The sequence below is a fragment of the Varroa destructor genome, unplaced genomic scaffold, assembly GCF_002443255.2.
Source record: "Varroa destructor unplaced genomic scaffold, Vdes_3.0 BEIS01000005.1, whole genome shotgun sequence".
NCBI lineage: Eukaryota > Metazoa > Arthropoda > Arachnida > Mesostigmata > Varroidae > Varroa > Varroa destructor.
Window position 1 is genome coordinate 27240105 of NW_019211458.1, and position 21005 is coordinate 27261109.

A 21005-nucleotide genomic window follows, 5' to 3' on the forward strand; every position below is an offset into this window, starting at 1 on the left:
ATAGATTCTGACAATCGGCGACGGTTCTATTACAAAACCATATAAAGCCCTGAGTGCTTCTTATACTGAGAAAGCGGTCCGACGTAGCAATGCTACATGGTTATATCTATCAAAATCCGATTTTTTGCTGTACACAAGTACGCTTGAATGCAAGTGTGAAAGAAAGCATACGAGGATTACAAAACTATGTATAAAAAATCATATACGTAGAATGCTTTTGTACGTCGTTTAGAGTCAGGCGTTGTGGTAGATACCGACGAAATGTATGACTATAACTGTTTATGTAGTTGAAACAATGCGGCCAGAAACGCGTACTCTATTTCGAATTGGAAGAAAGCATAATCGGTTTGGTCAACAACGTCGAACACTACCCTACCCCCGTAGCAGATAGATAAAAGAGCTCAAATGTCGAAAACATGTATTAAAGAGGCTACTTTAGTCCGTCACCAGACACGAATCTTGGTTGCAGCGAGCATTCTGTATCCGTGTTCCACTGCATATCTCTGAATAGAAGAAAACGCTCTTAATCCATTCGGTAGACGACGCCGACCGGCAACACGTGTCAAATGGTCCTCTGATTCCCTCTGGCTGACGGGTGCTTGACGAAGGTTGACAAATCATTTTGCATGATTTGGAACGTGCGCACGAATAAGAAATTTGACAACAATCGACTGCTTCTCATCGACCATAGGCTCCGCCTAATAAATAGACACACGATTCAGTCCGACGATCTGAATCGCGTTGCCAAAAATTCAGTAAGGCTATATAAAAGTTTGCGTGCATTAAGTCGCGGGAAGGCTTCAGGACAAATGCATGCTATAGTCTTGAGCACCACCGGAGTCTAGGGCAAAAGCGATAGCGATGCCTATACTCGAGGTGCGGACCATCATAAATCGACTGACGAAAAGCAGTCAGTCTCTTTTCTCAATGTGTTTAAGTTTGATTTTCGTTTTCGCACGGTTTCGTATCTATTCATTATTTTGTATTGTGTCGCATACCCTGGTCTACATACGTATGTCTTCATCGGGCGTGAAATTGGGGAGGATGGTAAAGGTCGGATGCGGTAAGTAATGATGATTTGCATGCTTGTCTCTCTCCACTTCAAACAGCTTAAATCAACTTTTACTTCATCTTCTTTGACAGTTTCGCCTTCGTCATAACCATCATGATCATCAGGACTACGGTAGTCTTCATTCGCCGTCGCTGGGGTAAGTTATTTGAACTGTGCAGGAATAGCATTAGATTCTATGCTCTGCCAACTTCATAGATCTCTCGTGATTGCTTTTGTGTATGCAAGTCTATCAATGTGAAGGCATTTTTGGATAAACTATCTATTGCGGCCGACGGGGTTTAAGTATTGAAACTTAGAATGACCGGAATGGTAAGCTGAAATGGTAGACTAAAAGCCCAGGCTTGATGTGTACCTGTATACATGGCCTTAAACAATTAGATTTTAGCGGGCCGCTCCATCATTCCATCTCAACTGGGGCAATACATTTCTCATTAATGTATAGATACCGGCTACTTCTATAGCCTATTAGAATAAACGTAAAAGTGTCAGGTAGAGCCAAATAATTTCTTTTTTGCTAAATTTCATAAATTAAAAAAAAAATCATAAATTTATTTGAAACCGTTTCAAACTGCATATATTCTTTACTACATAAACCAGAGACATACTGCTCTAAGCCTTCGATGTCGTCGGGCACTGAGTTTACGGAAGATCATCGCCATCTGAGTGATAACCCTGTAGGTCCTGTAAATTCATGGTTACTTCGTATATGGTTTGCACAGTCACTTCAAAGGTTACGCCTAAAAAATATGATCTACACGCAGCATATACGTATGTTGAAAGTCTTGCCAAGCCAACATGTTTACTATATGAGATAAAAAAAAAAAGTTCCTTATACGATCTGCTAGTTCATTGTTCTTCTCATGCAACGTTCATTTTGTTGACCTCATAGTCATTTCACGGTATGTTTCTTAGACATTAAAATATGTCGTATCTATTCGCTCAACGCCGTCCAAGCAGTCCAGCCACTCCACTGTAGTTAAGTTACACACTAACCTATCTGAGCCATGCGATTAAAAAGCATTCGTGACCATTCGTGGTCAGACATCAGAAGGCAGAAACGTTCTAAGTTAAGTTGAACATATCTCCTTAATGGCGAAGCAGGAGAAAATCGCCGTGAAAAACGTGACGATTACCTCGGAAATGGACATGATTTTAGCAGTCACTTTATCCATGGCCTGCGCAAAAGATGAAAGACCAAAACAGAGAGAAAGGGAAATCGAGGCAGAAACAATTAACTCCAATATGTAACACACAAAAGAATTTTCTGAAACGCCCTATTCTAACATTTCAGGAATGCCAACGCCTACAACCTATGCATATTATCATACAGTTGTACCTGTCGATCATTCATGTCCTAACCCTTGCCTAAGCTTGACATCGTCTCTTAATTGATCCGATGACTTTTTAATGGAAAGCATGATGTTGAGTGTTTGATGTGCGCTACTTCAGATGGTTAACTTGCGACATGAAGCGAAGTGTCTCTACGCCCGAATATGAACCTAGACTATGTTATCCTTAAGTTGTCTTCAGCCAAACGAATATCTATAAAGGCATCGATATAAAAAACGAAAACAGATGGTATTCATCATGTATTTTATACATCGTTAATTACATAAGGCTGTCAGGGGTACATTTGGTTTGTGATACAGGCCTGTAAGGATCTATGTACAATAATCTGGTATTATCGTTTTAAACGCACACACAGACACTGTTTACTTTTTTAGTTATACGAAAACAAGGAGTAACCATTGGCCACCCATTGGACTGAAACTCATTATAATCATCACTGTTGTGTCTCAAGTTAAACAGTATATTTCAGGGAATACAGAAAAAGCTTCGTCAGAAGAGACGACAACGGTGACTGCGTCCGCTGAAGCTTCGAAAAAGTCATAGTTTTGACCTTCGTAAATTCGATCAAACGAACATCTTCATAGATGACGTCTGATGGTGTTTCACTGACATACAATACATGCGCCGTCGCTTGTCGCACGGTTCTCCTAGAGGGTCCAGCTCATCTACATTTTCTGTTGTCTCGCTGCTCTGGCGCCCCCTCCAACGCCCTCCGGGACTGCGACTCTTCGCGAACCGGTCCAAATTACTAAATCGCGCCCAGGGATCAAGGGTCAATCAAAGCACGGACGTCATAATACGTCTCGCAGGCGAAGAACCACTCCCTTATAGTCGGCCAATGAACTGGCCGGTTACCTGCCTGTTTCTGCTTTTGGCGCTAAAGTTCCTGTTTCTCCATCCCTGCACTTGTTTGAGCGAAAAGTATGCGACTGCTGGTCAGCCTATAAGCCATCCGATGCCAAATCGGTGTAGTAGTAAGGATTCACCGAAATCAGGTGGACAACAAAAAAAAATAATAATACTAACAACAGAGAAAAATACGAGACTAGCACTAGCTAAACGTTAATCAATGTTGGATTCGTACCCAACCTTTTATCGTGTGTAGGGCAGGTCTCCTGCCGTCTTGTTACGGCTTTCAACTACCAGGACCCCAAGAACGTTCTTATGTACGTCTACAATCGAGCTAGAACTAATGCGCCGTACCTTGACTCGCGCAGCTTGTCGCCGATTCTTTTGCCATGTAGAGCAAGAATTGGTTATTATGGTTATCTCTATAGCGGTTACGCTTGTCATTATTTCGAGATACAGATTGATTTCGGCGGGAGATTCCCATACCGAGCTCAGTGGCAGCCATAAACGTAAGCCGTCAAGTTACCAATCGATACCATTTTGGATTTGATGGCCGCTTCCGTGTCCGTCTTGTAGATGCATCATACAATGTGCGTAATTGTCAATTAGTACAACTGCCGCAGAAATCAGAAAGCTAGATTAACTGAAAGGCGTACATGCTGCGAGTAAACTTCGTTTGCTTATTTGAAGTCCCTGAATCCTCACAGAAACAATGTTAGCATCAAATATGAACAAACGGTAGTCTGCGCCAGGTTCATGACAGTAAATTAGACTGGCCGAAGGATGTGCCTTCTTGTTCGGTCCTTGTTTTTATAACAATCGTGTTTGACAGTGCAGACGACATAGGAGTTCCGAGCACAGCCGTGTACGTGTTATCCGCTAAGCTAGAACCAGTTATTCATGGTGTAAAATTAGCCGAGTTTCGTTCCTCTATCCTACATGCTAAAACATACAATGGCAGAAAGCTGAACTTGGTTTTCCGTTACTGCTTTCTGTGACAGATCAGGTAATTGCGATAGGAACGCGAGCGGATAGCCAATTTCGCAGCGGTGCACCTGTTTAGCTTAGGAAAAATATTGTAATTGTCGACATGAAATGCTATCTATTCGCGTTCATCACCATCTTTTCGCCAGCGTAGCTCCATCCTAACAAGACAACAGTGATATCGCGTGCAATCCTGTCCCTTCAAAATCTACGGCAGACAGAAACCAGCCTACATATTGGATGGCACAGGACATTGCATGACATAGCTAGTGTGCACAAGAGCAGTTCGGTAGTAGGCTATTGCGTGAAAGGCGAAAGTCGGCCTATCGTACGGCACGATACGGCCACAAAACACACCGATGCAGTCAGACACATGCGCGTGGAGAGCTTAAAAAAAAAATGTCTTTTCTCTCATACAAGACTGATAGTCACAAAGCATCAACAAGTGCTTGCTACTTAATGCTATGCACTGTCTGATGAGGTGGCTGGTGAGGCTCCAGGTGCTCCAGGAGATGTCAGGTGTCATCGCTACTCTCCGTTTCAACGAGTTATCGCTGCGCCTATTCAACAATGTAGTAGATAGAGGTAGGTATGTCCTACTAGAGCTAAGACTGTGGTCGCTACGGACAAGTGCACATTGATCATTCCTCAAAAAGTCAGCCTACGGCGTCCTGAGTGTTACCTAGCAGATAATCAAATATATTACTATATTACAATATAGTAGCCACCGCAACGCAGTTAACATAAGCGTTACACTCAATTTACGATCATTTGAGCACGTTTTCTAGGTCCGTTCGCGTGTTAGCTAGATAATGCCGATATAACAGCTATAGGAAGAATGAAAAAGGCTCTCTTGTGTGCTTAATGTATCCGCATTTTCGGACTCGATAATATACCCCGAGAAGTAGTTTTTTCGTCTCTGGCCTCGTGATTTCAGCGGTCCGAGGCGTACTGCCGTTTCTATGCTATATAGATGTGCGATCGTTAAGCCGACGTAATGTTCCATATTCTCAGGTCCATCGGCATTCATACGTGTATGTACATGCTATGCATCGTTAAAGTGCTTTAGTATAGATACGCCTTTTATTTTCTAGCGTAAAGATTGCAGTTGTACGACCAATCGACATCAGAGTATCTGAAGGAAGCAAAATCGACAACCGGAAAATATGCCTAATCAAACAATGCGCAGAAAACTAGCGTAGAAATCGCTCAAGCTGCTTTAGCTAATGGCGTATGCAGTCATATTCTACATATTGAAGACAGTTAAACTAAATATGAATCGGTCCTCGCTTTATCGGAAGTACCTAACCTAACCTAACCCTATCGAGATAATTTATTCATAGCGTTTAATGAATTCCTAGTATACTACGTGTAACAAGTAACTAGGTTCATCATAAAGACTGTATATTTATGAAAATTTTAACATTCTTGTTCATTTTTTATCTGCCATTTTACTACTTACACTTAGGTACTATATCTTTCGCCTAAGCTTGTAATAATACGGATATCCAGGTTGTTGTTTAGTGAAGGACCGTGAAGTGCAGCGAATAGAATCTTCAATATGATACGAGCAGTATTAGCGGTTCACTTCTAATAGTTACTCTCATCCTAATTTTATAGCTAGGCTTACATGGTATCTTTAAATTGTTGCTCCTGTATTGTTATCGCCATTGCTGTGCTCCTAGTGTATGCAAGCGTATGACATCGTATCCGGCTTTTTTCTCTTCGACTTGTTGTACGCTCTACTATTTGACGGTACAGGTTCACCAAGACGAAATGAGGGCGTGTACTGTGTGTGTACGCGACGATCTTCTGCGGGTGTTCGTCTGTCCGACAAGGTGTTCTTTTCTCTGAGTCTCGTCTCCAGCCAAGCATCGACAAGGGCATCAAGTCCATAAGTCCATCTGGGCGAAAGTGTGGGAGTGGCGCCAAACTTCCCTGAGACCCGAAACTCGCAGGTCCGCATTCTCCAGGGGTCCCTACAATTCCTCGTGTAGCCATCTACGGCTAACGTGCTCATCAGCAAAGGAACTTCACCAAAAGGCCCAGTACATGTCAGTAAACTAATAAGGCAAAATTTCGTCGTTAGCCCAATATAACACAGCGTAGCCCCAAGAACGAAACGAAGAGACAATTAAACATTTAGTTATACAAAAGTCTTGAATGCGGCCCAGGAGGACGGCAAATAGAGGATGGCTGCATACTTTGCCGCTGATCGTGAAACGTATTGCGGTTTGTCGCAGCCAAACATTTTGAAGTGACCATTTTGTACGTGAAAGAGGTATGGGCGAGTCTCAGAAAAATATTTGTTTGCACTAAACCCCGGCATAACTCACAACATCAACATTTTCAATTGGTTAGTTTATTAATTTTCTGCCTCAAAGTGATATTAAGAACTTCTATTATTCGACAAGTTGCTCTATATCAGCCACGGTATAACCCACAGCATTGTTTCATGTATTTTTTTCCAACAGAATGTGCGACACGCATCTCCGTCCAGTTACCCATCTCCGGCCAAAATTCTGTTGATGTGAGCGGACCATAACTATTGCTGCTCGGTTTTGAGGTCACAACAGCGCTTTTGGGTGGACGTGTTCCCGCAGGTTTATGCCATGTCGGTTTTCCAGCTTCCTGTTCTCGCTTGGTGTTGTGTCAAGAAAAAACAAATTTCCGACACATACAATAAGCCATTTTGACGATGCTTCCTTAATGGACCTTGTTTTCCTTTCCGAACTTACTCTTGTTGTTCATGTCGTTCCAACATGTGGTCGTGCCAATTTCACTAATGTATGTATATGTATACTTCGGGTAATTTGCAGGGTCACAGAGAGCTGCACATCGTTGTGTGGGTTCCGCAAAGGCCCCGTGAAAGGAATCAGCTTAGTAATAATATTAGTTCGTTCTTCCCCTTGTCAAGCCTTAGAATGGCCTTACAAAGCAGAGGAAGCGACGACCCAAAAAGATTTCCGGAACACAGAAGTGGGCTGTGTCTTGCGGCGACAGGGTGGTCTAAGTCGGCACAAAGAGGGCGAGCGAACTATGCGAGTTTGGACGTATCGTTCCGCTTTGACACGCTTGCTTCCACTGATCCAATCAACATCTCTTATAGATTGCATATAAGGGTTTATTTATAGTTTATAACAGCATTTGCCAACACGAAACATAAGGCCGATTGGCAGTTCCAAAGTGAATGCCTGCAACCCAACGGAGCATTTAATCAAAGTACCAGCGGTGAATACAAATGTAAGCTCCTAACCCAACCATAACAAAAAGGAAAAAATGCCCAGTCAGCTTTGAGTTGGCTAATTGATGTCCGTTTACGGATTAATATATTTAGCATTTGTATACAGCTTTCGTGCATGGAGTTTAATCAGTAGACCATCCAACTGAATGGAACTTTTCGTAGCTGAGCATCGCACCAGCCATAAGGCAGGAATCACCATCTTTTATTAGTAGTATTTTTTTTATTGATACTGCTATTTCATATGTAAATTATCTGTTTTTCGAAATATTTCAAGGCAACGGCTTTTTGTCGGTGTACATTTGGTATAGAAATAATTTTATATAAGACGTAAACAAAAATGTATGATCTGTAATAAAACATATCGAACAGGTCAGAAGATGCTGGTCTTTCATCACCTGTTGAATTTCCTGAGACAACTTAATCGTTAATTATGTTACGTGCGTGTGTTGCTTGTTCTTTACCTAATTAGTCAAACGATGGTAAACTGGGATTAGCAAATATCGTTGATGCGTACCCATTCCCGATTCAGACGACTATAGTATGCTGTCATTGTTGCGTCTTTGCCTTCCTGCCATATATAGTAGGCGACAAGCGAATCGGGCGACGAAACCCGAAATAGTGCTCAGGGAACGCGTCTATGACGTTTGGCTGATCCAAATGCTCCTCCAACATTCGCCTCGATCAATTGTTAGACTACCGATACTTGTGCAACTAACTGCCCTGTAAGGGCTTGACTATTGTTAGTATAGTATACTCGTACATTTCTTGGTAATCAGCGGTTACCTCTTCCACCCTGCATTAGGGAGCGTGTCCCTTGCACGCCTGCAGAACCAGTATGAAACTCGCCAACACCACGGCGATCGTCGGATTTCTAAATATAGGAGAATAGAGCGACGCTAATTTGGCATGGTACTGCCGATATGTGTTTTGATTGTCGCATATAAGGCTACGATCTACAGTGTCAAACTTTCTACGGCGGTAGTCGTTGTTTCAGCTATATTTGCTCGTCACGATGATGAAAATCCCAGTGATGACGAACCCAGTAACCGCTCGTGGTCAATATAAAAACCGCCGTTCTGGTGTCCTTTGGTTGTGCGTGGCGCCGCGCGAACGCCGAGACATCGGGAATCATCGTTCTTGTGGCACAGGAGTAGGCGGAGTCCCGGCTGCTGTCGAGAACCTCCCCCGCGTCAGCTGTTGGCTGTCGCGTTTCCGTCGGCCGTGCTGGCGAGGATGACCGCAGTGGTTGTTCAGTAACAAAAAGCAGGACAACAACTGTGGTTCTAGCACTGTGACGATTTCGACGACTCTGCGGCAGTGGAAACCCTGCAGTATCTCAATCCATGGGTCGCTGATTGTACGACAGCAGCGACGAGTACGGGACGACAATTCAACCGGGTCCACTATCCGCCTTCTGCTCGCAGGCTTCAACGACCATAGCAACTTCACCCATACCATGAAGCGAAAAACTTTTTACCAGCAGACCCGCATAGTCGCACAGGATGAGTTGAAGAGGAATGCAGCGAAAACAGCTATTGGAACTATCATTTACGCTACTTCTGCTGCGGAACCAAATGCATGACAATGCCGGATACAGGCAAAGCCGGTGCCGATTGTAAACCGCCAATCGTCGGTCACTCGAGCGAGTCTCCATGAATATTGGATGCACACGGCTAAACACACAGACTCACTGCTAAATTACGATCCGTTTTTTTGGTGACAGTGTAGGACTTGCAGCGCCAGCACCGCTAGTTGCTGCACTAAAACTACTATAATACAATACTACCTAATGAAAGCTGACGTGTCGGAATAATTTCGAAAACAGAAGAAAGTGGACGATACAAAGAGAAAACGCTGTGCAATGTCGGTCCGTCTATTCGATGACTAAGCCCATAGTCGTCGTTACATGACAGTATCGTATTAGCAAACAATGTTAAGGTCAACGTGTTTCATACGCCCATACGGTAACCAGCGTTAGGTTCTATCCCATTGTTTGTTCAACATGCAAACGAAATTTCATAACAAGCTTTATTATATCTGTAACGTTACAATGTCTCGAGCTTTGGCGTCGGTGAAAAGCTGCACTCATAAACTATGTCAGGATAACCGATTACCATACAGCGCTTCGTCAATTTAAGCCTACAGTAGAAATTGAATGGCAGATGTCGACTCAAACAAGAAACATAGTATACAATTTGAGGTAATTTTATTAACTGATACAATAAACACAACTCATCAGTGTTTTTCCTCGGCAAAAATGTCGCTAATATTGATTTACCGAACCGAAGCTTTCCATTTGCTGCTTAAAGACAGTTTTACCATAACTTAAAGTCACTAGGCGAAAACAGATAACATTATATAACAATGGGTGTCGACCCTACGAAACAATCTAAAAGAGTGACCTGTTAACATACCCAAATACGTAGCTGTCCATTTAGTTCAAACAAAAGGAATAGGAGAAGGGTTGGACAGCCAGCGAGGACCACGGGCTCATTAGGCACCTTGGAAGTTGCCTGTTTTGTCAGTAAAGCGCTGTCATGAACAGAATCATGCGGGGGCGGTCTGAATGACCTTGAAGTGAGGTCAAAGCTTTAGCGGGGCGTATGCATTAACCAGGTGACCGCGTCTTGTTTCGGCTAAGCTTGTTCTGGCGTCCTTGGCCTAATAATATCACCTATTTTTACCGACTAAATTTAAAAAATTGGCGATCTTACGGCGTCACTATAGCGATTTCTCATTCTGGAATTACGCATTAGTTAAACATACCATACAACAGTGAATATAGTTTTGTTTTTGTATCATGTTAACTAACATCGCATAGGTAATCTTTATTCGAGTGATACAAAATACATCGCGTTTAAACATGTCGGTCTTTAGCACTTCTGGTCGTCGAACCCTATCTTCCGGGGTAGTTAGTTGTCAGTTTTGCGTAGATCCGTGTCCGACGCCTTTGAAATTCACGGTTTTTCATTCTTTATCTAGCTTCATTTCAGTATTCATTCCGCTGGGAGCCATTGTTTAGCCAACATACGGACGATCATCACCTGTGGTTAATGCTGTGGCAAAGAGAAACGTCGACCTCCTCGTGCGATGATGATGGGAACGCATCTATGACATTTGGCCGATCCAAATGCTCCCAGAGAGCACAGGAGCCAGCGAGGAGAAAGCAGGCAATGATCAGCGGTCAAATCAGGAGATCGACACTATAGCACTATTGCTACCGTTGTGATGCGACTCCTCACAAGCCGACAATGGCCTTGCTAATCCTCCAGAGGCCTAAAATTACTCCGTGGTGTGTAAGCAGTCTGAGCAGTAGGATTCTCCGTTTTCTGTTGATCTGATGAGCGGGCGAAGAAAAAGAGGAACCGCTTCAGCAGCATCAATATATGCTTGTATTCGTCGGACTATTGGCGACAGAAGGTAGTTGCAAGACTGGTCCTATCGAGCAGACCTGGTCGGATTTCTCCGCTTTTTTCTATTTAGTTGACGGAATCGCTGCGACGATGGCCCTTCGATTGCCAACAGCAAGTTAGTCGCTGTTGTCAATAGGTTTAGCAACGGTCTTGATAACCTTTTTTGAGATACTTTACGGAGGTGGGAGTAACTATTGAGGAAGCTAACTGCGAAAGCTTCGTTTTATGTTCACTGTGCGCTCCTTCACAGAGACTCAATGGGCGGCTCGCCGAAATGCGCTAACCTGCGATGATCCTCGTAAGATCTCTCAGTAGTGGCGTTTATTTGTAGCATCTGTTGTTTATTCCAGTTAGTTCGGCACCAGACAGGGTCTGGTCTTTCACGCCGCCCGTTGGCCAAGCGGCCGCTGCGATCAGTGGCGATCACAACAGATACATCATAGTTCACCCCATCGGCCACCGAAACCGCTGATCCTGTCATTAGACATGAACCTACTGACGTCGTGGGGAGTCAAAGGGTGGAGATGCGGGAGGAATGGGTTCTTCTCTCTATGTACCCCTACGCTTCATTTTTCTGCTGATAGTTTGAATAGCAAGAGCAGTTACAGTTATAAACGACAATAGTTACTAAATGGGCTATCGTTCTTATTGGAGCTAGGGGCAGATTCGAACGTGGTATAGAGGAAAATTCTTTTATATGACTTCATTCTATTAAGTCTTGAGTAAGTTTGAATTTTGGATAAGGTTTTGCGTTAATGAAGATCGACGCAGTTATGCTTATACCGAGTGCGTTTCTCAAATAGGATAGTGGTAATTGTTTTCTCATTTTCTTGATTATGATAGAGCAGGCAGTGATAAAATACGTCGCTAAAATTATTAAATCTTATTATAAGTCAAAGTTGTATCTATTCATGCGTCAGCTTTGTAGTTCCCATAAAATATTTGTTTGTCACATACTGCTTTTTACCTATGTGTTGCTTCTACCCATCAGTGTTTGCAACAACTTCAATATTAGAAGGATATTCAAACTAAAATATGCAATAGTACAATAGACTATCAAATGGAACACAATGAAAACAAAACGCTTATTTGGGCTTGCTAACCCGAACAGTTTTCGATCCGAGTAATCGCCAAAAACGGATCACACGCCTTACATAGACCTGAGATATGGGAAACAAAATGCATTTTTACTTCCAGCGAATTTTTTTTCTATAAGCCTCTACATCATAATGCTTGTCCGATATTCTCAAAGAGACGCGCTAATAGATTGCTGACGCCTCTTGGCATTTAGCGTTAACCAACCCCTAGACGAGTTTTCCTAGATGAGTAAAGAACAAGGCTCTAGTAGGACATAAGAGGGCTTCAAACACATTTTAACCGATGCACCTATTGACCTACGCCGTAGATTGATCTCTAGTTTTTCACACCTCAGCCTTAACGTATCTACCTAGGTAGAGTAACCCCGTTGCCCCGCAAACACATATTCGGCACTTCGTTGGTGTTCCTTAATAATTAATCATAAGAGCAGGCAATTAACACTCAGATTCGATCAGGGGGGGGGGGGGTATCGCCCAGGACGCGCTTTTCCTCTCTATTCTCGGTCTCGAATTTATTACCTGTTATTGACTGACTGATTAAAGAAACGGCTCGAGCAGACAAGAGCTCCCTGCTACCGTAGAAAAATCACACGGATGGATCGCGTGTGCGGTATAGTGTTTCGTCGATGTTGGTACTTTGCAAGTACCTATTGTAGCTATACGAATAGTTCAGGCAGAAGTATACTTGATGGCCGTTTAACATGGCTGATGGGTCCTATAGTCGATGCCGAAGTTATGGCTCGCGCCTTTTTCCCGACCAGCGGCGACAGACAACGAAACCAACCAAATGAAAATGAGCCGCTCACGATTTTTCACACTTCGACAACGGATCGGCAACCAACAGCCGACCAACTCATCGCTGGATAGCAGAACTCAACAGATACAGAAAGGTCTAAACAAATCGTTTGATTTGTAGGAAGGTCGTCTCTACGCACAAATCACGAGTTAACAGACAGCAAATGTATGCCAACGTCGTACGATGTTTGCTGTCTCGTTCTACTGTATTGAGTTGGAGTCAGCTCTTCTGTAGTCTTCATTCAACACGCGGTGGTTTGCTACACAAAGTCTGATTGAGAAGTTTACGATGGCCTGTTACTGTTGGATTGTAAGTAGTTTTTTCTTTCGCAAATCGATATTTGTGCTATAGATTTTCTACGAAATCTACTTGATCGTGTCATGCCTTATAGTGGTAACGCTTATGATCCTGAAGATGTACGAAATATACGGATAGTAACCACTATGAGAGAAAGCCCAGCGGTCATTTTGTATTTACGGCTCATAGGCTAGCGAGCTGACCTTATTTATGTGGCGATTTGAAGTGGTTAACAAAAAAAAAAATGGCTACTAACTAATATGTCGATAGTGTCCAAATAGGAAATGTATACAAGGCCACACTTTGGGCATAAATCATCATAGTAGAGGCAAAAGTCAGATTATTTGATTGAACACTATGAGAATACGATAGGTATGATACAAACCACATGATTTTGACGCTTCTATTTTACCCGACCTTTAACTGCTGTCCTTGTTGCATGCATACAATTCCAGTGACATACTTAATCGAAACGTCCAGTACTTCCTCAATAAACGTATTCATTAAACGGCATTGGACAACGCGCCCGGTATAGCTCTCAGTTTAGTGCATGACAATCCTTCATTGCGATCAATTAGCCCTCGTTCCGTGCCCTCGTACTCGCACGTTTCACATGCCTCTCGCTACGAGAGATATGGCTTGTGCAGATCCAGTCGTGATGTGATCTCTTCGTAGCGTCATTTTCACCAACACTGATGGGGTAACGGTGCGGTTGGACGAACGTTGCGTGCGCTGGCGTCATCTGTCATCGACACCAGAACAGTCATTTTGGCCGGCTTGGGTTTTTTGTGGCTCCAGTTCAGCGATGGCCGCAGAAGCATGCACATAAGAATTCCAATAACAGAAGTACCGACCTGAACAACATCTCGCAGCCTGTATGGCGGCAACAGCAAGGGACAACTCCTACTTTGTTCTTCGCCCTCGCTTCGGCATCGCCGTAGCTTTGCCGGCCTCAAATCAGCGATCAAAGTTGTTCCTTGTTAAACGTATATGAATGTGTTTTCTTATTTATGAGGAGTCGTATTTTGCGCACGTTGTTGAAGACTCGAATTGTTCCGGTTATGGCTGCTGTGACAGCCGCGGCCGTAGTCGAGCGCACATTATGGGACTAAGCATATATTCGTTTACTTCACTATCGAAATTTTGCCTTGCCTTCAGACAGCTGGATGACCAGTGAGCCCGTCCTCGACGAGTTGAATTTACGAGTTCTAGTAAATTCAACGGAATCGTCGGTACTATATATCGTAGAATATTCCAGTGGCGAGGAACTACGAGGTAACATGACCAAAGGAATAAGAGCCCAGACACGCGAGTTGATGGGCAGCATTAAGGGCAGTAGCATCGATACGCACGGTATGATTAGTCTAATCAAATATTATTGTGTGGCCTTCTTGGAAGATGATGGTAAAAGCAGGATCGAAGTAAATTGCGGACTGTAGTTTTTTCGCTATTTTATTTAGTTGGTTTGTGATAAAATTCATACCTAAATAGAAATAGGACAGATACGGCGGTAGGAACTAATTTAGAAAGAAGAAGAGTAAAACAGAGCGAATGAAAAAATATCAAGAACAAGATGTACCTGTGAAAACATCGAATTATGGGCGTAAGATAAAGCAAAAGCGCTAGTCCTTATGGGAGTGACTGATAGAGTAGTTGCGATCTGCTGCTCGTCGAATTGACGTATATTCGTGGAACTGACACTACAGTAAAGGATGTCAATTATAATGTATTTTTTTTTACATTTAATACTTTTTTTTACCGGACTATATCCCTATACAATTAATTTTATAGGCGCTACAATTTTACGGCGTGTACAAACCTGTACAAGATACACATTGCTCTATCTCTGATGACGTATGTCATTCTAGTTGAAATCCTCATAGCTCGCTGAGTAAATATGTTTTCGTATACTCTTATTGCTGGATGAAAATTTGGGTATTGAAAAAAAGGGAAAATGGGAAAAGAGAGAAGATTTCTTTACCCGCTATCTCGTAAAAGACATCTTCATGTTCGTTTGTTTTTTACGAACATCAGCCGACCGTATATCTAAATGAATCGTTCATTCAAGCTTCGGTAAGTAGGATGCTCCAGATGCCATCAGGTCCATCATTACAGGCATCAATAGACAACTTTTATATGTCTGTAGAGAGTACGACCAAATTACTTCATCTGATACTTTACAGTCTAACGGCCACGTTTAATATATGCAGGAACCACACATGTCTCCATGAACGGGACAAGCATTGTGGAATATCTAGAACAGCAAGATAATATGAGGGCCCGATACGGCCACAATTAATGCGCTACAAATTTACGAGACTTGTACACACAGCGAGGTCGATACTGATGATAATGATCATGTCTATTGGTTCGACATCGTTGAATAGACGGTCGAACTAAATTGTGTACGTTCCGCCCACTTGACTTTTTAAAGATGCTAAAACACTAAACATCCGCAGTATCAGATATCTAAAATACTATCAAATGCAGACAAAAATAGCCAGTCAACGAAACTTACCATGGCACGTGATGACCAAACGGAGCGGTAGTGTCTTTCTGCATTATTACTTTATGTATATTGATTGTTCTCCCAGCCTGACGGAAGCCTACCAAGACAATTGACGAAGTGAAGCCAACATCGTTAAAAAGCAACGGTGAAACTAAGCTTCACAGGTTTTTGTAGGACGACTGAGGATCGGCTTAGTCGAAGCAATAGATTTGAAAATTCGCGCTCTATTTTTTCGAAATATTCGACGGCATTTTTTTCGAAAATACATCGATATGCACTCAGAGTTCTCTATACTCGGTGTTGTTTAATTGATTGTCATTCAACACCTTGTTAGATTAGTGTATCTCGTTCAAGAGGTTTTAGTCGCTGACCTTCATAGTTTCTAACATGAGCTTCTTGTAACGTGTGCCACCAATCAAAGTTACAGCCCCAATTGTGTGGGCTAAAACGAGGGGCTGGAGGTCATCGTTTGTTATTTTAAATCTCAATCTCAGGACGTTCGCATTATTATAAGACTGGCACACTGTGCAATATAGATAGTTATATCATTAAAAAGTTGGTAGGATGATTTTTTCCTGTTCTAGGCTTATCTGTCTAAACGGTAAAATTATCCCACTTTAAAGCCAACTGTCTAACTACAGATCAACCTATCTAATGTTTTCACTAACTCCAATCCCACCAGTGCAGAGGCACTATTCGGCCTGGCCCTACTCAAAATGGCATATACGAGCTGCGCGGAATCTCGTCCACTACTTAATAAACATTGCAAGACTAGCAGCTATGCTAAGTTCTTAACAGACATGAAGGACAAAAAATGCGTCGTCATTTTTTTTTTCTAGATCTACGTCGATTTTACCCAGTCCAGTGTGAAATAAGCCTCCATTAATATACTTGTTAATACCTCGAGCTCTCTGTTGATAAATCGATTGTATAATCAGCGGCAGCAGTAGCACATGTTCGCATCTGACTTTAAATAAAAAAAAAAATGAGGGAATAATTTAATTCTTTTATTGCAACATTTCGTTTTTGTGGTACTTAGAAAAGCCGTCGTCTGAGAGCGATCACTCTTGACAAACGGATACCTTAAGGCCCAGGTTTTATTGAACCTGGTCATAAGCGTGGGACAAATTTTTCATTCATGCATTAATATTAGGGCCTGATGTGTGACCCTCTTTTCTCTTTCATCATTTTCAATTACACCACTTGCCGTGTTTTAAGCGCTGGCACGAAAATTGTAACTGTACTAACTTATTGTACTTTATTATAATTACAATTATTATTGTGTTTATTATTGAATGCAGCAATAGAAAGCGACAAGGTCTAGCTAAGATCTAACTTAAAAAAAACTTTTAAAAATCTTAAGCCTCATTTTTAGACTGTTTTTTTTTGCATTGAACGATTGCAAAAGTATTTATGCTATCTGCTAGCCAAATGTGGCTTGCTTGCCACTGGCGTTACAAAGATGAAGAGTATAGCGCCTCGATTGGGGCAACTTAATATATACATATATATCGAGTGCACCTTACGAGTTTATGACCCATCAAAGATAATAACTTTACTTCAACTACTGAAACATACCTACATCGGTTCGAAGATTAACGAAAACATATTTTGGCAACACAGAGATGACATGTCGATCAGATATGTTTTATCATAGTTTCATTTGTTAGAAAGCCGTGTGTAGCCATTAAGGTCAGGCGAAGCCGATCGTTACCAATGTTATCCAATTAAAGCAAATCTTTGCCCCGCCTTGTGGGTAGTGGTTTTTTGGGATCGACTGACAACCAACAGGCAAATAGGAACGAATGGATAAAACGACAAAAATGTCCGACATTCCCAACATTGCAATGTGAATTTCTTAGCTTTGAAATGGTGGTTCGACAGTGTCGGCTGATGATCAAATCAATGATCTCTGAAATGTCGATGCTGATCAGATAACCTTCGTCGAGCATCGTCAACGAGAAGTCATCGTGCCGGATTGCCACGATAACGTTTTCATGACAGCACCGAACTGGGATTTGACCGTCATTGCCGCGTTAACGCTAGCAAGATTTCGAAAGCAACGTACAACTTTTCGTGCTAACCGCTGACGGATCAATATCATCACTGCAACACCAGCCGACACGGGAGGCAAGGTGTTATTTAGCATGTGTTCGAGCTAAACAATGAAGTTCGTTGTTCCGTTGGGTGATAAGCGCTATGTAAGTAGGGAATGTGGTTCCCGTTCAATATTGTAGCGTCGAAACGCCACGGCAAGGTATAGTCTTATTGTGGTATCTGTGTAATTCCGTGATCTACTTAGTTCTTCATAGCGTGGGTGGCTTGGAACGTTTGCATCGCGAATGCTGTGAAAGCGTTGAGCTGACACGAATTTCGCCTATACACATCGCTTATTTCAATTTGAACAAATAGTAAGCCCGCGAGCGAAGTTCCTTTTTTACGTGAATGCCGAATGCCCACTTATACAAGCGAACATGCTACGAAATAGCACCGTTATTGAAATTCAGATGAGCAGTGTTACATAGAACACTGTAGATCAAATACGGGGTTGCCACGAATCGAGGAAATCCGAACATGCGCGCGCTTGTTGTGTTGAGCTGCGCAATACACTGAACATGTCACACCCGGGACAAGAATCAGGGATTTCTGGCTTACAAAGCCATCTCTCGTTTTCACAGTAGATTAATGCCTAGTGCGATGTCCCTGTGAGTCAAGAAGCCTTATTTTGCACCCCTTTGATGTTAATCTTATCTAACAGCTTACAACAGTACGACGATATACAACAGATCACTTCAACTCGTAGCGTAGTTCCTGTTCGTTAACTTATTGTGGAAGTTTATCGAAAACATCTATTTCTGTCTAGATGGACTCGCAATATCATTTCAATGCAAGCGAACTTGCACGCCGTAAGCATCGGTCTCGAAAAGTAGGAGTTTGTGCTTCATCCACTACGATTAGCCGAGTTTGTTGCAATCTTTCTTCTATATTAGCATTTATGTAAACAATACGAGATTACAACGGTCCTCTGCATACCTGTGATCTGTGGGTGATACTGACACCGACAGAATTGGCGAACAGGATCAATCCAGGCGTAACGCCGGAGATTCAGCCGGTATCGAATCAGCCCTACACCGCTCTATCATCGTCATGGCTAAAGCTCCCATTGATGGATCGAGAGGTAACAAAAGATGGCGAACGGGAATAAAGGGAATGAGAGAAATACGGCTAGTCGGGGTGCGCTAGTAGTATTGTGAGTTCACAGCTTTTGACGTAGTTCCGGATTCGACGGGAGCAGCTACTGAATCTCGGAGCGAAAACAAAGGAGGCGATCCCTGTCTCCCTATCAAAGACATTAAACAGGCACCGCGGGAGCCTTGTCCTTGTCTGCATGGGTGAAAACGGCACCTAGTGTTCTCCCATGTCAGCCGACGGCGTGGAACAGCAACAGATAGACAGGGCAGAAGAAATCACGTCGGGAGAGGGTAGTGGCCGGAACTCCCGCTGAGAGAAGTCCATCTGAGAGCTGGGCTTTCCAAACACTTCTAGTTACAAAAAGTATCCTGCCAACAGAACATCGAAAAACACATTCGAGCTCGAAATAAAAGGGAACCGATTGATTCACCTATCAATAGGGTCTCATTTTAAGATCCTAACGCGTTAGGATATGTAGATCTATGGGTAGGTCAAGGACCACGGCAATGGGTAATGGCAACGAAAGTTATCGGACCTGTGGAATATAATCAGCCTGTCGATTGGCCTGGCGGCTGTGCAGCCTGTTTCGATTTGCTTTCTGGTTCAAGCCATACCGATAGTATATCGTGGTCTGGTACAGCGACTTCTATTTGTGAACCGTTGTTATTGATCAATGTCATGTTTTAGTCGGTCTGATTCTGCTGGCATGAAACGACAGTTGATATGCCACGGAGCGGATACTCACGTCAAGCTTTTGTTTGGTACTGGAAGTATCTGTCTGTTGATTCGCTGGAAAAAAAATAACCGTTGAGATTCCCACCCAGTAAATCTCAGAAATAGCTAACGCGCTAATAAAGTAAGTATATGACGTAGACTGTTATTTTTTATGATATTTGGTGACGTTAGTCTGCGCTCGGAACGTACGATGCAGACGTCAGTAGAGCAACCGACGTTTTCCAATACATTGGCCGTCACAGGTCGAGACCATTAGAACGGGGCTCAATGGAACAGCGCGCAGAAGTAACAGCCTGTCTATAGCCGTAATGCACTTGACCGCTGCTACAATATTGACCAGTGCGTTACGTAAAAATGCCTGTAAATCCTGCTAGGAATCGAATGAATTAACTTTGGATTGACAGATTGTACGATATCAACAATAATAATATAGCAGCGAGGATGTTATCTGGATTAGGCATAGACACGTGAAGTCAAAAAATGGCGCCAATATTCAAGCACAATTTGGTGTCCTTCCTTCAAAGGCCCGTTAAGGGAAAGCAGGAATTGAATTCCGCTTTTCGAATGCGTTCTGACTTACAAAAATGATTCCAATAAACTATATTATTATAAACCTTATATTAAATAACTATATATAAATAAATAAAAAATTCATAGGTTTAGGTACAGGCATAGTTGTAGTCATTTTAATAATGTGATTATTTGAGGTTTATTAGAGAAGTTTATGCTACATATGTTAGTGCCGTTATTGTAATCAAAACGTAATATAATCAAGAGATGTAAAGGAGCAAGAATGCAACATGAACCCTCTGTATGTGTAAAAACGTACAAGCTTTTTTTATAACTCAAATAATCTTTTATGTGATCAAACCCGTGGAATAGATATATAGCATGACGGGCTTGCTGAGCCCGTCATTGACTTCAGTAGAGATTTTATTCGGCCTACCAACATTTTACCAACAAAGCTATAACAAGGCAAGTAAACAAACAGCTATTAAATTTACTAAATAGTATCTTTTTTTATTCCTTCAATTCTTATCCTCATTACTAATATCTTATATTAACCCTGCGGTTTGATTCAGCGTGATAACATGTTTGACAGCTATGGTGAGCATGACTACACACTAATAATAATACTCATTAGCCATTCAAACCACGCCATCTTTGTAACTACAGTTATATAAATCCTAAAATGAAATTCTGTGTATCTCCGAGGATACATCTCGTACCATATTCGCGCGAAGACACTTCCAATAGCGATACTACATTGCATCGAATAGCGCAACCCTTACAACTAGATTTTCAAATCAAAAGAGTCAAATAGCATATACCTAAAGTTATAAAATTCAAAATCCGGGACAGATAAGTTTTTACAGCATCAGTGTTCCGCAGCTGGACTTAACGGCTAATGATCTATCCGGGTTCACTGATGGTCTCACGTTAAGTGAATGCGGTAATATATATATG

General features: G+C 42.3%; 1 protein-coding gene across 2 annotated transcripts in view; it reads left to right on the plus strand.

The window, feature by feature from the left end:
* The window catches only part of LOC111251100 (uncharacterized), an 88168-nt gene that overhangs the window by 11752 nt on the left and 55411 nt on the right, over positions 1-21005 (plus strand). The window contains exons 2-3 of one of the 2 annotated variants that reach the window (XR_015328502.1): positions 1144-1208; positions 2874-5989. The gene's annotated coding sequence lies outside the window, so the exon portion shown is untranslated. Of the gene's footprint in view, positions 1-1143; positions 1209-2873; positions 5990-21005 lie in introns of those variants that run through there. The other variant, XR_015328501.1, reaches the window with a different exon arrangement.